Source organism: Kogia breviceps, chromosome 3 (assembly GCF_026419965.1).
Source record: "Kogia breviceps isolate mKogBre1 chromosome 3, mKogBre1 haplotype 1, whole genome shotgun sequence".
Lineage (NCBI taxonomy): Eukaryota > Metazoa > Chordata > Mammalia > Artiodactyla > Physeteridae > Kogia > Kogia breviceps.
The window spans coordinates 162,530,025-162,546,805 of NC_081312.1; the positions used below are offsets into that span (position 1 = coordinate 162,530,025).

The 16,781-nt window shown below is 39.9% G+C and overlaps 1 long non-coding RNA gene across 1 annotated transcript in view; it reads right to left on the reverse strand.

Annotated features, from left to right (window-relative positions):
* LOC136793858 (uncharacterized) overlaps positions 1-16,781 on the reverse strand; it is a 186,350-nt gene that overhangs the window by 167,492 nt on the left and 2,077 nt on the right. Inside the window, exon 2 of the long non-coding RNA XR_010839877.1 lies at positions 15,862-16,005. This is a non-coding gene — a long non-coding RNA (uncharacterized lncRNA). The remainder of the gene's footprint in view (positions 1-15,861; positions 16,006-16,781) is intronic.

Below are 16,781 nucleotides of genomic sequence, written 5' to 3' on the forward strand. Positions count from 1 at the left end.
TTTCTTCATGTGACATCCCAGCCCTGAGAGGCCACTGTTATTGAGGAAAGCTAGGAGGTAGAGAATTGTATCATTGATCTCTGTATCATTTAAGTAAACAGTTAATAAATAATTTTCTGTGATTAAAAAAAGAACAAACCATTATCCAACAACTCTGGCAAGATTTCCAAAACTTATTTTGTAGGTAAGTTAAAAGTATTCAAGGGTATAGACAGTCTGAAACCACTAGATACAAAGATCTGGAAAATCTTTTTTAAAAATCACAATTTTAAAAAAACAAAGCAAAATAATTCGTATTTTGACATTGAGCTCCAATAAAGGAGATTATGCATGTATATATGCATGTGCATTTTAGAAGCCCTTATTAAGATTTTAATTTGCTATCAAATTAAAATGTCACATGAAGAAGAAACTATTTTATGATTCATTTGCCAAGTGTGACTCTGACAGCTGAGATTAATTTAACCTGGGCTTTTATACATTAGTATTCAAAAGGAATCTAATGCAGAGAAAAGTGCTAGCTTTTGTTTTATTTTTATAATGAAGGAAATGTGCGTTCTCTGTTTTGCTGATTACAATGAGCGGGTGGATTAAATGGTTTTGTAGTTAAACACAAATACGGATTAGGAATGAAAGCTACTTCCAAGATGCATTTCTGGCCTTTAGACAAGTGCTTGAATGACACAGGGTCATGAAAAGCAGGGGCTGTAACATTTACTCTGGAAAATAAATGTTTACCTCAAGCAGCAATTGACATTTCTAGCTTATTACGTGAATGTCAAGCACTGTTTCAAATCACTTTCCCCACATTGGTCCCAGCTTTGGGCCCTAGGCCAATATGAGATCGGTCAATCTTGATTGGTGGCTTACCTTTACTTCCTAGAATTCATATTCGTGTCAGTAACATGACCTCCAAATTCATAACAAGCAAGACGTGTTCAGAGCTGAAATGAATCCACAGGAACCATGGAAACAAAGGAAGAGCTACAGATGTGGGCGGGCCGGTTGCTCTGCACCCAATCAAGAGTGGTGTTCTCTGAGTTTCGACCCATCCCGCTGAGACCACGAGGCCTCCAGTACCACAAAGCGCTGTTCAAAGCCTACATCTTCAACCCTAACCTCTGACCCCGACTGAGCACATTATCACCACTATGCACGACGGTTACTGTTGCTATTGGTGACGCAGCCACAGAGACATCCACTAACACAGAAGCCCCCGCGATTCCCATCAGCTGGTTACTCTTTTCCTTTTTGTTTTTTGCCAATCACACATAATCCACCACCATAGCAAGAAAAACCCCTGAATCCTCTCCTTTTCTTTCCACTTTAGCGGTGGAATTCTCATAATCTCGTCTTAATTGCTGCAACAATAGCACTGAAAAAATCTTCATTCTGATGTTTCTACCCATTTGTTTCTTTCTCTCAATGCAAGTCTATGGAGCCAAATTACACACACTCTCACAAACACACACTTTTTTTTTTTTTACTACTAACTGTTAATTATTATTTCTGAAAGTTTATCATATGCCAAGCATTCCATGAGCTTGGTGAATTTTTAATTTTAGTCAGCCCCAGCAACTCTCGATTAACTAGTCTGTGCCATAAATTTAGCATTTCGATGATATTTCTGTATTATTGTATGTAAATACATTTAATATGTATGTGAATACATATTATTGTATGTAAATACATATTGTATGTAAATGAATTCTGACTCCTCAACTAAACTTAAGCCTCTTAGAGTTAATGATTGTGTCTTACTCTCTATAACAGGCCCTTGCTAAATCAGAGCATCAAGCTTGTTTTGAGACATTTTGTGAACAATGAGCTCATCCTACTCCACACACTAAGTTTGAGATGTTTGGTTAAATGGGATAATTAAAGGCATTCATAGAACTTGCACTGTGGCATCCTCCTAATAATTGAACAGAATTCAAAATGTATTTAAACTCAAGTTTCCTACCTTATAGCTACTTTTGAGAAGCTAGGACTCTTGAAACTGGCTCGAAGGGAGTTAAAAATGTCACAGGTGGGCTTCCCTGGTGGAGCAGTGGTTGAGAGTCCGCCTGCCGATGCAAGGGACGTGGGTTCATGCCCCGGTCCGGGAAGATCCTACATGCCGCGGAGCGGCTAGGCCCGTGAGCCATGGCGGCTGAGCCGGCACGTCCGGAACCTGTGCTCCGCAACGGGAGAGGCCACAACAGTGAGAGGCCCGCGTACCGCCAAAACAAAAAAATGTCACAGGAAATGAAATATTCTGTCCAAAGCCCACTAAGAAATTTGAGAGAACATGCTATTTGGGGAGTAGATTGACCATTTCTTAGTATGTCAAAATTTTGGCAGGTGGTTGGTTAGCCATAAATACTATGGAGATATTATTTTAAGGAGGCCAAAGAGTCTATATATAAGGCACACATAGCTTAACATGGAAATATGTATCCAACATATATTTTTAATTAGAAAGAAAATTACAGTTGAGTATAGGACTATATATGTTTAGTGGATTCACATAAAACTGGAAAATACAGACATCTGCTATTTTTACTCAAAGTATACTGAGTGCCCATGACATAACTTGGCAAATACATGTATACCATAATTTTTTAAATGTATTGGAATAAATGAGACTTGGTTATATCAGGAATGGAATGTTTAAATACCCCAATAATCTAGATACCTCTTTGTAGAGAAGACAATTTTTTTCTTCTGCTGTAATACAATTTTTAAGAAAGCAATCTTTTGTTTCTTCAAAGACACAGATAAATGATTGTTCACAGGAATTTTGTTCAGCATGCATTCCAGTTTTCTAAACCTAAAAATGCCTTATAGTATGTGAAAGGAAAGCCACCTGTCTTGCACCTATCAGCAAACACAAAAATATATTTTTGCTCTCTGGCCTATGGCCTTTAAAATCTTTAAAGTTCAGTTGCTTTGGAAAGGATTTTCCAAATTGCAAAGTCGCAATCCAAATTACAGCTGAAAACTGGGTGCATTCCTGTAATGAAGGGTTCATTCATACTATCTCCCAGGAGACGTTTAACCCTTTGAAGGACTCCTGTGTGCTTTTTTGTCTCTCTGTCAGAGAACTGGTTCCCCTCTAGCATCACTCAGCATTCTGTTAATCCACGACCCAGCCACGTGAACACGACTTTCTGCATTTCCTAGGCTTTTGTTCCCAACCACAAACCTTCATTACGCTCTTCTCTTTGCCTCGAATGCTCTTCCCTGACTTCCACTTGCCTAAACCTTCCCTACCCTGCAGTCTGAAGACAGGTGCGGGTTCCCTGAGGGCTCCTTTCTTGACCCACAGACCTTACCTTCTGTCTGTGTTATAATTGTCTCTTTGCTAGACTCCCCTTCCTACCCAGACCGGGATGTGTAAGGGCAGAGCCTGGCTCGGCTCACCATTCCATCTCCAGGCATTAGCACAGGACTTGTTACATTAATAAATCAGTGGGGGGGAGCGGTGGCAGCTAATTTGCATCCTTCTTTTCCTCTCTTTTCATTTTGTCTTTGCAGCTGTGTTCTGTGAGGTGGGTAGATGTCTTTCCAGGGCTAACATGTATGCTAATCTCCTTCATGGTTTCTTCCTCAACTTTGGCTCTGGGTTCCCAAGAGGATGCTCCTGTATTCCCTCACTTCACAAAGTGCTCTCAACTGGCTTAGCTTGGCTACTTGCTTGGCTAATTTCACAGTATGTGGAAAACATAATGAAAATGCTCTGTGCTGGGAGAAGTGATTTCCATGCCAAAGAGAACTGATTTTTTCATCTTAACTATGTCGTTATCCAAGTCTATTAAGTTGGACAATTTCAGTTATTTTTGCTGGCCTCGGTTTTCTCCTTTATGAAATGAGGGGTTGAACTACATGATTTTAGAGGTGCCTATAGTGGGCAGTTCTCGGATTAAATTGCCAGGGCGTTCCTTGCATATAGTTAGAGATACGTGATGCTAATGTATGGTTTGAATATCTCGTGCAATCTGTAAATTCAACCTCATGCATTGATTATATTAGCAAAGGTGACAACATAACAAAAATAATAACCCACAAGCCACAGATCGATTTGGCTAAAACTATAAAGGAAAGTTATGGACACACATAACTGAAAGGTCAGAAGAATTTCAGGCTTCGAAAGCAGTTTCATCACAGCCCCCCTCCTGCTCTTCTCATCCTCTTGGATCCGCCCCCATGCATGACTGGGCTTCAAATTCAGGCTGACTTGCCTTTTGGTTGCAATCTGCTCGCTGTTGTCCCAAGCCTGCTGCCCAGTTTCTTCCCCAGTCTTTAAAGTCTTGGCATCATTCTGGCGGAGCCAAATAGGAGCAATTGCCCAGACCCCTAAAACAGTCAACTTGACCAGGGCTGGGGTCAGGGCAAGGATTGCACTGCCGAGCTTAGGCCTGAGCCCAGGGTTGCAGGGCCATCTAGTTGCTCCTGGAACAAACCAATTTTGAAGGTTGCGGAAATACTGAGACAAAAATCTAGGTTATTGTATTAAGAAAGGGGGAAGGAGAGAGTAAGGAAGCCCAAACAATAGATTGTCACAGAAGGTAGGCTTTGGGAAGCTATTCCTTTAAAAAGAGAGAAATAATAAGTGTTCATTGAGGACACTCAAAACTACATCTTAATTTTTAACATCTATCTTCAAATTCACACACTAATCTGCAGGTGACTGTTATATATAATGTGGCTGTCCCACTATCCGCTCAACCCAGCAAATCTACAAAAGAGCACACAAACCCTCTCCCGCCCACACCAGCCCACAGAACACTGTACTTCTCTCAGCTGCACTACTGTTTTCCAGGTAACTTAGGCTTGGACACATGGAATCTACTTGGATTATATTTAGGTCATATTTTGAAAAAACCTGAAGTGAACCCAAATGAATTCTCATTATACGATACGATAAAATGATGAGTAGAAGAAAGATAGTCAAATGCACGGATGACTAAAATATTGAAGAAAAAGAAGGAAATGCACAGAAATGTATTCAAGGTACAAATTCTGGAACGATACACTTATCACCAAAGTATATAGAGGGCTGGTGCACGAACTGCCCTACAGCCAGGACGTAGTCTCTTGAGTTACCCAATCTCATGTCAGGGATATTACAATGCATTATTGCTGTTTTAATGCTTAATTAATAAAATGTCTACACCATTTAAAAATACATGGACTAGGGCTTCCCTGGTGGCGCAGTGGTTGAGAGTCCTCCTGCCAATGCAGGGGATGTGGGTTCGTGCCCTGGTCCGGGAAGATCCCACATGCCACGGAGCGGCTGGGCCCGTGAGCCATGGCCACTGAGCCCGCGCGTCCGGAGCCTATGCTTCACGACGGGAGAGGCCACAACAGTGAGAGGCCCGCGTACCACAAAAAAAAAAAAAAAAAAAAAAATACATGGACTAAATTCCCACATTATCAATGTGGTCTTCAAAGCAAATATAAGGGGGTGGGGGGCTTGTATATTTATTTCCATTTACAGATATTGAAATCAAGTTTCAAATAAGGATGAATGACTTGGCCTTGATCATGAAGACTAGGAGGTTTCAAAGCCTTAATTCCCACAGTTCTTGACACTAAGTGTTGTGGGTTTGTCATAGTATTAGTAAGAACGTTGTCACACAACTGAGCTATTTGTCCTTTAGGTAAATAAAGTCCTGGGCATAAATCTGGCAGGGCCAAATAGCAGCAATTGCCCACAGAATTTGCTTCTGTGGCTGTGAATATTTTAATCTCCATCTACCTTTTGGTTTGTCTTTCTCTCATTTGATTCCAAATGCAGAAGAACAGGGAAGCACGTATTGAGGGTGACCACCTGGAACAAGCATGTGGCTATTTGAACATAGGAACTCCAAGAAAAGAGCTAATACCTTAGGTATTACTTGAATGTCAACCCCCAAGTTACTCATATTTTATTGATTTATATAGATATATATTTATAAAGGTATTTTAGACTTTGTACTCTTTGGGGAGATACTTCTACAGCTTCTAAATACTTGTATTGTTTTACTTAAATTTTATACCAACCCTTTAATGTTAGTAAGGAATTTGACTAATTTCACACAAGTTCAGGAAGAACCAGGATTAGACATTGTATTTTTCAAACATCCAGCACATTCAAGTTAACCCCTCCTGTTTCCTATTACTTACCAACCAGTTTTCTTCTGAGTTAAATCATCAGTATATTTTCCTTAAACAACAGCATTCTGTGGCAGTTGGTTCACTTAGTGAGGGGGTGGGATTTTAAAATCCTTGTCTCCTTCCCATCTGGAAATCCTATTATTTGATTATGGATTCCACTGATTTGATTATTTCCCTATTTAATCAGTATTTATTGCTAATACAGTATATAATAGGTGGAAACAAGTTTTCACAAATTGTACAGACACATGAGCAGACAACTGTACAGATGCCCCGGGCTGCAGCAGCAGTGGTACCTGGTGCGAGGGGGCATGTGGGGCCGTGGCTCAGACTTGGGATCAGGGAAGTGTACCGGATGCAACACGCAATTAACACAGAAGGAGGAGGAAGAGTTAGCCACATGAAGGGAGAGCGTAGGCAGAATAGAGAAGTTCTTCAGACAGAACAGAGAAGTTAAAACCCAAAGGCAGGGGACAGCATGGTGCCTTAGAAAAACTACAAATTCAGGGTTTCTGTAGCAGAGAGGGCTAGAATTAGTGAAGCTGGTGAGAGGGGAGACCTAAGAATTCGCAGAGGCTGAATCAGGAAGGGCCTTGCACTCCATTTAAGACATCCCTGTTTTAACCAGAGAGTAATATGCAGCCTGTTAAGACTTAAAAGCTAGGTGTGAGGCACGATCAGATTTGAATGTCAGAAGGATCCATCTGATGGCAGCAGGGAAGACTGTCTGGGAAAAATAAAAGACCAGAGTAGGGAGGGCAGGAGGCTGCTGCAGTAACTGATGAACCGAGGGGTGATAGGAGCAAAGCAACGCCAAGGGTACACATTCTTCCTGGAACTTGGATTTGGATTTCAGACACTAACCAGCGTCCACAGGGGGCCAACTCAGGAGAACAGTCCGGGCAATTCTGACTCATGTACTCCAAAATCAGAGCGACTGGTTTGCAAGGAAGGAAGAGAGCAAAGCAGAAAGAACGAGGCAGAGATGAGACACCCCCACCACCTCACCTTGAGTCGTAACGGGTCTGCAGGCACAGCCCTGTGAGAACCAACCCCACTCCCACACTGTGCCTTCCTGGAGATGCCCCCAATCTTTAAGATGGCCGGCAATGCTTTGCTTCTACTAGGGCAATTGCGGCCAAAAAGGCTTGCCTAAGTATTTTAATTTCCATTTCATGGTAGGTGTTAATTAGTAGTTGTCAGATGAATTAATGTAAGAATAAATTAATACATAAATTAAGTCAACGGTTTCAGATGAAGTTTGGAAATTTCATTAACAGCATAAGGCTATTATTTCTTCCAACTAATTACCTACATCTCTTTATTGTATTTTCACTCCCAATTCTACCCCTTCCCCCCAAAAAAGAGGCAGTTTGTCTTTTATGCACTAGTATGATTACCTTGCTCGAAATATTTGTTTTCAATGAAAAGACTTAATGTGTGTAGCGTGGTGAAGGGGTGGGTGAGCAGGGAAGGGGTCCTTTCCTGCGTAAACTCCCAGTCCTTAATTAAAACTGTATTTTCTAATGTTAAAAATAACTAATTCTTATTCAGAGTTCTGGCTGTAAGTCTAAAAGGAAAGGCTATGATTTTTTTAAAGCTATCAGAAGTATTGAGGGTTTCTCCATTATTACTGATTATTGGATTGTGTATTAAAATTGACAAATGTGCTTCATAAAATTGTTTTCATTGTTAATAGTTTAATTCATTATTACATTAAAATCTTAAAATATTCTAAGGGAATAAAATATACTACAAAGCTATTCTACTATAAATTTCATACTTTAGAGTTTGTGCATATTATATGTCACATATTTCTTAATTTTCAGGTATTTAAATACATGAACATATGCATAATCTATCCCTGAACTAGAGTTTGATGTGAAAAATCCTGCACATTGTATTTTATTCTTCTTTGGTGTTTATTTATAGCTAGATTTCTGCACTAATTTTATTGTACCTAAATTCCATCATCCATATTTTAAATCATCCGTGTTCCTAGCGCTAAAAAGATCGAGGCTTTTGTAGTTCTCATTGCTGTTGAAAGGGAAAAAAGAACAAACAGATGTTCCCTAATCACATGGATGGTGTTCTTTCTGATGTTTAGTACAAGATGGGGTAAAAAGACACAGTTCAGACACTAAGGCAACACCAAGTAACTCCAGCCCAGCAGGTGAGAGTGGGGACTGTCAATCGCGGAGCCACTCTTGCCAGGCTACAGGTATCAGACAACAGACTTCACTGTCTCCATTGAACTGCTAATTATTTGAGGATTCTGTAGGGAAACGTCCATGTAGAGTTGGCCTGTTCAATTCTCAAACAGCTTGCTCCTGCTAAATCGTGTGCACACACAGTCTCACACCACACACACAAAAACAACAATGGGTATGTAACCCACAGACATGACTTTCCCACCTTTCTCTCTCTCACTTCCTGCACTCAGGGTCTCAACCCTCCATATTTACAGCACGCAGACTTTCCCACGTCTATAGTCTCTCTTGCAAGACACTTTCAAAATCAACATTCCATTGCTGGGCTCAAAAGCCCAGGTGACCTGTTACCTTCAAGTGAATGCGCTGACTGAGAACTCAAAGCACTCTCTATGTGGCTTCAATCCACCTTTTCCATTCTTACATTCCACTTCCACTACACTTTTCTTCTGTGACATGTTTACGGTTTCATCTGTCTCCTCCATAAATCTTTCTGGACTGGTCAGGACACTAGTTACCTCTCCCTCCTCTTTACACATATATTGATATTGTCCTCACAAAGAACATCTGTGTAGTGCCAGCTACTTTGGTATCATCTTGTCTTATTCCTAGTTTTGGTTTTTAAAAAGTATTTTTAAAAATTCACCTTAAAAAAAAAAAAAAAATTCACCTTTATATCTTGACTTCATGTATATATAAATTCACTGAGTGCAAAAACCCTGTTTCACACTGCTTTGCAGTTCTAACATAACCAGCACTGCGGTTTTGCTAGTAGATGACAATCCATGAAACTTTTATATGATTCCTTGAGGCCAACGTGATAAAATGACAAAATAAGATATACAGACATTACATTCTCTTAAGATCTCAGAAGATTCGACTTTTGGTGAGGGGAATAATAAAGGAGAATCTAATAGAGGAAATGCAAGCCTTCATTAAGTTCTGAAGAAAAGTGATAATGTATATAATAGTTAGGCCAACAGGGAATAGAAAACTCAAGTTAAAAGAATAATTTGAACCTAAGCTAGACTCCAAAATGTCCACAAAAAGTCTGTGAGAGATTGAATAAAACAGGTTGGCTAGAGTGAAGTGGGATGGTTAGCTTTTAGAGATGAAAACTAAGACTGTGACTTTTTTCTCAGTAAGAGGAAACTAACAGAAATTCTTGCATGTCCCTGAGGGTGAGGTAACAAGTGAAACAGCACGTTGAATCAGGCGGGGAGATACTCTGGTGTCTTCTGTAGATGAGCACCCGGATGCTGGAGTCAGATGTCTGAGACCCAAGCCTATCTCCACCATTCAGGGGCTCTGTGACTTTGGGTAATTAGCCTTGCCTCTCCGTGTGCCTCAAGTTGTCAGCTCCAAAAATGGAGGTTATAATCCTATCTCAGATGACTGTTCTCATAAATTATGAATATTTTAAAGGGTATATGGGGAGAGGGGGAGGCTGAAGAGGAAGGGCTGTGTAGGTTTGGGGAAAGGGGCACCAGGAAAAGAAGGATGGGGTAAAGGGTATTAGCAGCTATGGAGAGTTAGTAACCACCTAATCCTGTGGGGAAGTATACACAGCTCAAGGGAATTTCTCCTGCGTTCATCTACAAATAGGTAGTGCGAAACAGCATCCTTTAATTGAGAGTAAGAGTACATTAAACTGAATTTTAACAAAAGCAATAAACCTAAGCCTCTTTGGTGCATCACCAGAATGAGGGCATTGCTTGGTTAAGGGCTCACTTATAAACCACATTCACCAAAGTGGTGCTTTACCTGTAATTAAGAGAGTGATACTCAAAACCTTAGTGCAGCTTCTCGAATGTCATCTAGTACAACTTGGAAGGTTAATAAGAAAGGAAAAAAACAGCATAACCGATAAACATGACGACAAATCACAGCTCTCTCTGGTCTGAGAATCTGCAATGGTTTTAAGAACGTGTCCTTCTTAGGCTAATGCCCTCTACATGCACCCATGTTTTCATTCTTTTTTTACATTTTTATAGACTTTTACTGAGATATAGAGGTAAATACAAATTTTTTAAAATCAACTGTCATTTGACCTCAAAAGAATAGAGACATAATGACCACTAGTCGGTATGTATATAAGGAGCCCTTGGAGTGGCTGCTCACTTCATGATTTTGAAAGGCATGGTCATAGTCAGCTCAAATCCTCAACAGACTGTAAATGCAGGGCTTACTTTTAAAAGCATTATTTTGCCCAAAGAAAACCATTTGATATCATATTTGGTCTAAGCTTCTGACATAACCATGACTTGCTTGTGCACCTTTCTACATCATTCGGACTGAAGAAAAAAAGGCTTCGGACAGAGATAACCCCAAAACATGCAACTGAAAATGTTGTTTTGCAGAGTCAGAAAGACTTTTCCTGCTTAATAAATGTTTTCTCTGTAACACAGATGTGCTTTTCAAAGCCTCAGAATTTCCTCCTTTGAAAATATGTTGAGCCAACTGAATTTTTAAAGAAAATATTTATACCCTGAATTTAGCTCTGCTGGAAGAGCACACAAGAATTGCAATCATGGCGCTTCGCTGGTGGTGCAGTGGTTGGGAGTCCACCTGCCGATGCAGGGGACACGGGTTCTTGCCCCAGTCCAGGAGAATCCCACATGCCACGGAGCAACTGGGCCCGTGAGCTATGGTCGTGGAGCCTGTGCTCTGCAAAGGGAGAGGCCACAGCAGTGAGAGGCCCGCCTACTGCAAAAAAAAAAAAAAAAAAAAAAAAGAATTGCAATCATGTTCTTTTTAAGTGTTTTGAAGTTTTCCTGGAGTTTATCATGTGAGGATGAACTGAAGGACTGAGGTCCCAGGATTAACATAGACCTTGATTTTTAAAAGATTGAGAAAGTGCAGAGAGGTGAAAAATGTGCCAATATGTTCACTATCATTAATCCTCATAATATGAAAACCTCAGTTTGTAATATCCAACATCCTTATTGGTCATTATTTGTAATATGTTTGCTGTTGAGAGATTCCTATTAAAATAAAGATTGAGAGCGGATAAGTACATGGCAATGGTAGGAATGTCCCTTTGCTAGGAATGTCCCTTTACTGTGTTTCAAGTTTGGGGGGATTACAAATACAGCCTCTATAAACATTTCCTTTCCACAGCTGGCTACACCACTTGCATTCCCAGCAGCAATGGATGAGAGTTCCATTTGCTCAGCATTTCTGCCAACACGTACACGGCCAGCCTTTCCTGTTGTTGTTGTTTGTATGTAGTGTATCTCACTGTGGTTTAATTTTAATTTCTCTAATTATTAAAGATGTTGAGCATCTTTTCATGTGCTTACTTGCTATTCCTATATATCTTATTTAGTGAAGTGTCTGTCAAACATTTTGCCTGTTTTTTTCTTGCTTTTTCATCACTGAATTTTGAAAATATACATTTTGGATGCTAATGACTTATTAAATATATGTTTTGATAATAGTTTCTTTTAGTATACAGTTTGTCTTTTCCGTATCTTAACAGTGTCTTTAAAAACTTAGAAGTTCTTAATTTCAGTTAATTCTATTTCTTCATTTAAAGGTAGTGTTTTGGGGTCTTCCCTGGTGGTGTAGTGGATAAGAATCTGCCTGCCAGTGCAGGGGACGTGGGTTCGAGCCCTGGTCTGGGAAGATCCCACGTGCCACAGAGCAACTAAGCCCATGCACCACAACTATTGAGCCTGCGCTCTAGAGCACACGAGCCACAACTACTGAAGCCTGCAGGCCTAGAGCCCGTGATCCGCAACAAGAGAAGCCACTGCAATGAGAAGCCCATGCACCTCAAACAAAGAGTAGCCCCCACTCGACGCAACTAGAGAAAGCCCGCGTGCAGCAACAAAGACCCAACATAGCCATAAATTAATTAATTAATTAAATTGTTTTACAAGGGTAGTGTTTTTGGTGTTAAATCTAAGAAATCTTTGCTAAACTCACAGTTTTTCTCCTATGTTTACTTCTAGAAATTTGATACGTTTTAACATTTAGGTCTACAATGCATTTTGAGTTAATTTTTATTTACATTGTAAAGTAAGGGCCAAAGTTCAATATTTTTGCATATGGATGCCCCCAGCACCATTTGCTGAGAAGACTATTCTTGCTCCATGGAATTACCTTTGCAACTTTGTAGAAAATCAATTGACAATATTTAGCGGGTCCATCTGGGCACTCTGCTCAGCTCCCTTGATTCATGAGCCTGTCCTTTTGCTAAGACCACACTGTCTACGGCAGCTTTATAGGAAGTTTTGGCATCTGGAAGTGTGAGCCGTCCAACTTTGTTCTCCCTTTTCACAATGGTTTGGACTATTCTGTCCCCTTGAAGTGCCATTAAAATTTTAGAAATTAGGGACTTCCCTGGTGGTGCAGTGGTTAAGAATCCGCCTGCCAATGCAGGGGACACGGGTTCAAGCCCTGGTCCGGGAAGATCCCACATGCCACGGAGCACCTAAGCCTGTGCGCCACAACCAATGAGCCTGAGCTCTGGAGCCCGCAAGTCACAACTACTGAGGCCACATGCCACAACTACTGAAGCCTGCATGCCTAGAGCCCATGCTCTGCAACAAGAGAAGCCACTGCAATGAGAAGCCCGCGCACCGCAAAGAGTAGCCCCTGCTCACCGCAACTAGAGAAAGCCCACGTGAAGCAAAGAAGGCCCAACGCAGCCAGAAATAAATAAATAAATAAATTTAACAACAACAACAAAAATTTAGAAATAGTTTGCCAATTCTTATGAAAAGCCTGTGTGATTTTGACTCAAATTGTATTAAATCTCTATATTAATTTGGGGAGAATTGACATTATCACTTTCCTATTCCTGAACAGATCAAACCTCTGTGTTTATGAAAATGCCCTTTAATCAGTGTTTCATTCATAAGTGTTTTGCGGTTTTGGCATACAGATCATGGACATACTGTTTGATTAAGGATTTCAAGTTTTTTTGTGCTACTGAAAATGGTCTATTTTTAAATTTCAACAATTGTTCATTGCTGGCATGTAGACATGCAACTGATTTTTAAATATTGATTTGCTAACCTCATGTATCTGTTCTAATGGCTTATTTTGTACATTCCTTTGGATTTTCTACTTAGACAACTAAGTTGTCTGTGAGTAGAAACAATTTTGGTTTTTATTTGCAGGCTGTATGCCTTTTATTTCTTTGGTCTTCCTTTACTGAATCACTACCTAAAATGACTGACAGAAGGAGTTATAGGTGACATTTCTGTCCTGTTCCTGATTTTAGGAAGAGAACATTCAGTCTTTCACCAATAAATATACGTGAGCTGTAGGTATTTTATAAACCTACTTTATTAGGTTGAGGAAGATTTCTTTCAGTGAATGAATTAATAGTGAACTATGTCAAATGTTTTTTTCTGCATCTAGTGGGAGTAACTTATGCTTTTCCTTCTTTAATCTATTAATATGGCATATTACATTGATTTCTAAATATTAAACCAAGCTTCCATTTCCAGAATAAATCCGTTTTGCCATTTTTACATATTGCTGGGCTCCGTTTGCTCATTTTTTAAACAGTATTTGTGTTTATATAAAGATGGATATTGGTCTATAGTTTTGTGGGGGGTTTTGCCATGTCTTTGGTTTGGATTTTTCAGTACTGCTGGCCTCATAAAATGAGTTGGAAAGTATCCCCTAAACCTCTTTACTGTAGAAGAAATTCTATAATTTTTAAATTATTTCTTCCTGAAATGTTTGGTAGATTTCACTAGTGAAACTTTCTGGGTCTGGAGTTTTCCTTGTTTGTAGAATTTTAACTACAAATTTAATTATGTACTTTAATAGATATAGTACTATTGTAGTTATCCATTTCTTCTTAAGTGAGCTGGTGGTTCCCTTAATGTCTTAGGAAAATTTCCTCCACAACATTTTTAGAATAGTTCAAATCCTTTCAATCAATGCCATTATCTTTTGCCTGAAATACCTATAATGCTGCAATATTAATTACTTTCTCTAGTCTTATCCCCACTAGAACCCATCCTCAGCATTATCATCTATCCAAAATATATTGTTCATGTCTCATTCTTTTTTAGCAGCCTTTTAAAGACCGATTTAAATTGTCAAGTATATAAATTTTTTAATATTTATTTATTTGGCTGTGCTGGGTCTTAGTTGCAGCATGCAGGATCTTTTGTTGCAGCACGCAGGCTTCTCTCTAGTTGAGGCATGCAGGTTTTTTTTTTTGTTTCCCTCTCTCTAGCTGTGGCGTGTGGGCTCCAGAGCACTTGGGCTCTGTAGTTTGCAGCATGTGGGCTCTCTCATGGAGGTACGTTAGCTCAGCAGTTGTGGCATGCGGGCTTAGTTGCCCTACGACGTGTAGGATCTTAGTTCCCTCACGAGGGATCGAACCTGCATCCCCTGCATTGGAAGGTGGATTCTTTACCTCTGGACCACCAGGGAAGTCCCTTAAGTATATAAATTCTTTAGCATATTAAAAATGGGTCCTCTACCATAGGCCTCCAGCTTCATCTCCTCTCACCTTTTTCAGGAAAATCACGGCCTACAAAAGCCAAACTGCTTGTATTTCTGTGAATCTACTGCATTGCTCGCCCTGTATCTTTTACTGTAATTTTTCACCATATTCATTATGAAGGTTTTTTTGGCCACACCACTTGGCTTGTGGGATCTTAGTTCCCTGACCAGGGACTGAACCCTGGCCCTCAGCAGTGAAAGCACAGAGTCCCAACCACTGGACCACCAGGGAATTCCCAATATTCTTAATCATCTTTTATGTCCCCACTCAAACAACCTGTCATTCAGAAACCCTCTTTGATTCTCTAGGGAGAGACAGCTTTCCCTCATTCATTCATGCTATGTTGTAATAGGTAGTTATTTACCATATGTAGGTTATATACAGACACGAATATAAGAAAGTGAAATTATCTAAGTTTGCCTTCCTAACAAGACCAAGCTCCTAAAAGTTAAGGTAATAGTATATTTCTCTTTCTGTCCCTTACTCCTAGCCCAGTGTCCGCCCTACAGTAAGTACCCAATAATGTTTATTGAACTATTCTGGGTTACATGGCACTGGAGTGGGTAGATTCTTGAGATAAGATATGACTGTAATTTGTATTTCATTATCCAGCATCCTATCATTGAACTATGCACTGGCATTAGCCAAGAAGTAGATGGGGATCCTCTTCTACTTTAATTGTTCATAATACCCTTTTGGCTCACAGGTCACCTTAAACACATGATCAATGTAGAGAATGCTTTACCAAATACAGTTATCTACGCACATACACACCAGATTTTGTGTGAAATTCCAGGAGGTTCATAGAACTCTTGATCTCCATCCACTTCCCAGTTTATATACAGGCTGTCCATTCTGAGTTGTTCAGTAGGATTACAACACCATCCAATAGGACCAAGTGAACCAGGATGGAATAAGAGAAGGAAGAGAAGAGACCTGAAAGAAGGCTTAGAGTAGATCCAGAGGGTCCTTGTTCAATTTTTGGTGGAGATAGTTAGAATATGGTAAAAGAAGAACTGAAAGTTTGCTTACTTGATTGTCTCCATCAGTGTTCGTCAGGCCTGGGTGCTCCAGATTATCACGAGACGTTCAGAGACCCTCCACAGGTATCCACCACTGACCAGACTTAATGGTGCTGATTTGGGTGAAGAATTAATAGGGGCAAAAGCCCTAAGCCTTTAAGGAAAAAACAGTGTTTTGAAGAGGAGTATTTAAGAGCTGTTACATGACAAGCCTGTGGTGCAGATTAATCAGTGCCATTATCTTTTGTGCAGTTGCTAGATGAACCCAAGTTGGGAGAAGAAAATGACTGGAGAGAGACCCTAAACAACTCTATTCATATGACCGTTTAAGGGATGAGTACTAGAAACAGAAAATGTGTTTCATTTGTGCAGATTTCTGAGGACAGAAGGCCGTCCTCTACCCCTGCTTTTGGAGCCATTCCTTTCTGCTTTCCTATTCCACTGATTAAATCCCCATCAAGTATCCCTCTCTTAGTGAATCTTTCCCTCAGTATATAAATATACTCAGATACCCCACTAACAAACATGCCACAAGAAAGAAAAAAACAAAAACAATTAAAATAACAAGCAAAATAATATAAACTCCAAAACAGACTATCTTGACTCTGACCTTCCTTTCACCCACCTTTTAATTCCCAAAATTCTGTAAATGATAACATGAAGTGTAAACTCCCACACCTTAACCTTCTCACTCCCCATTCACCCCGATCTACTGCAATTTATCTTGCTTTCAAATGAATTTCACTGAACCTGCTAATGTGAAAGTCACTGATGAACTTTCAGCTGAGCTATTTTATCCCTGTTTAAGATATTTTTCAGTTGGGTGTCTATGATGCCACTCTATAAAAACTGAGCTCTTTAGCTTTAAATTTCAGAAAACTCAAGTACAAATGAAGTAATCTATAAGAAAATTTTATTATTTCACAGAAC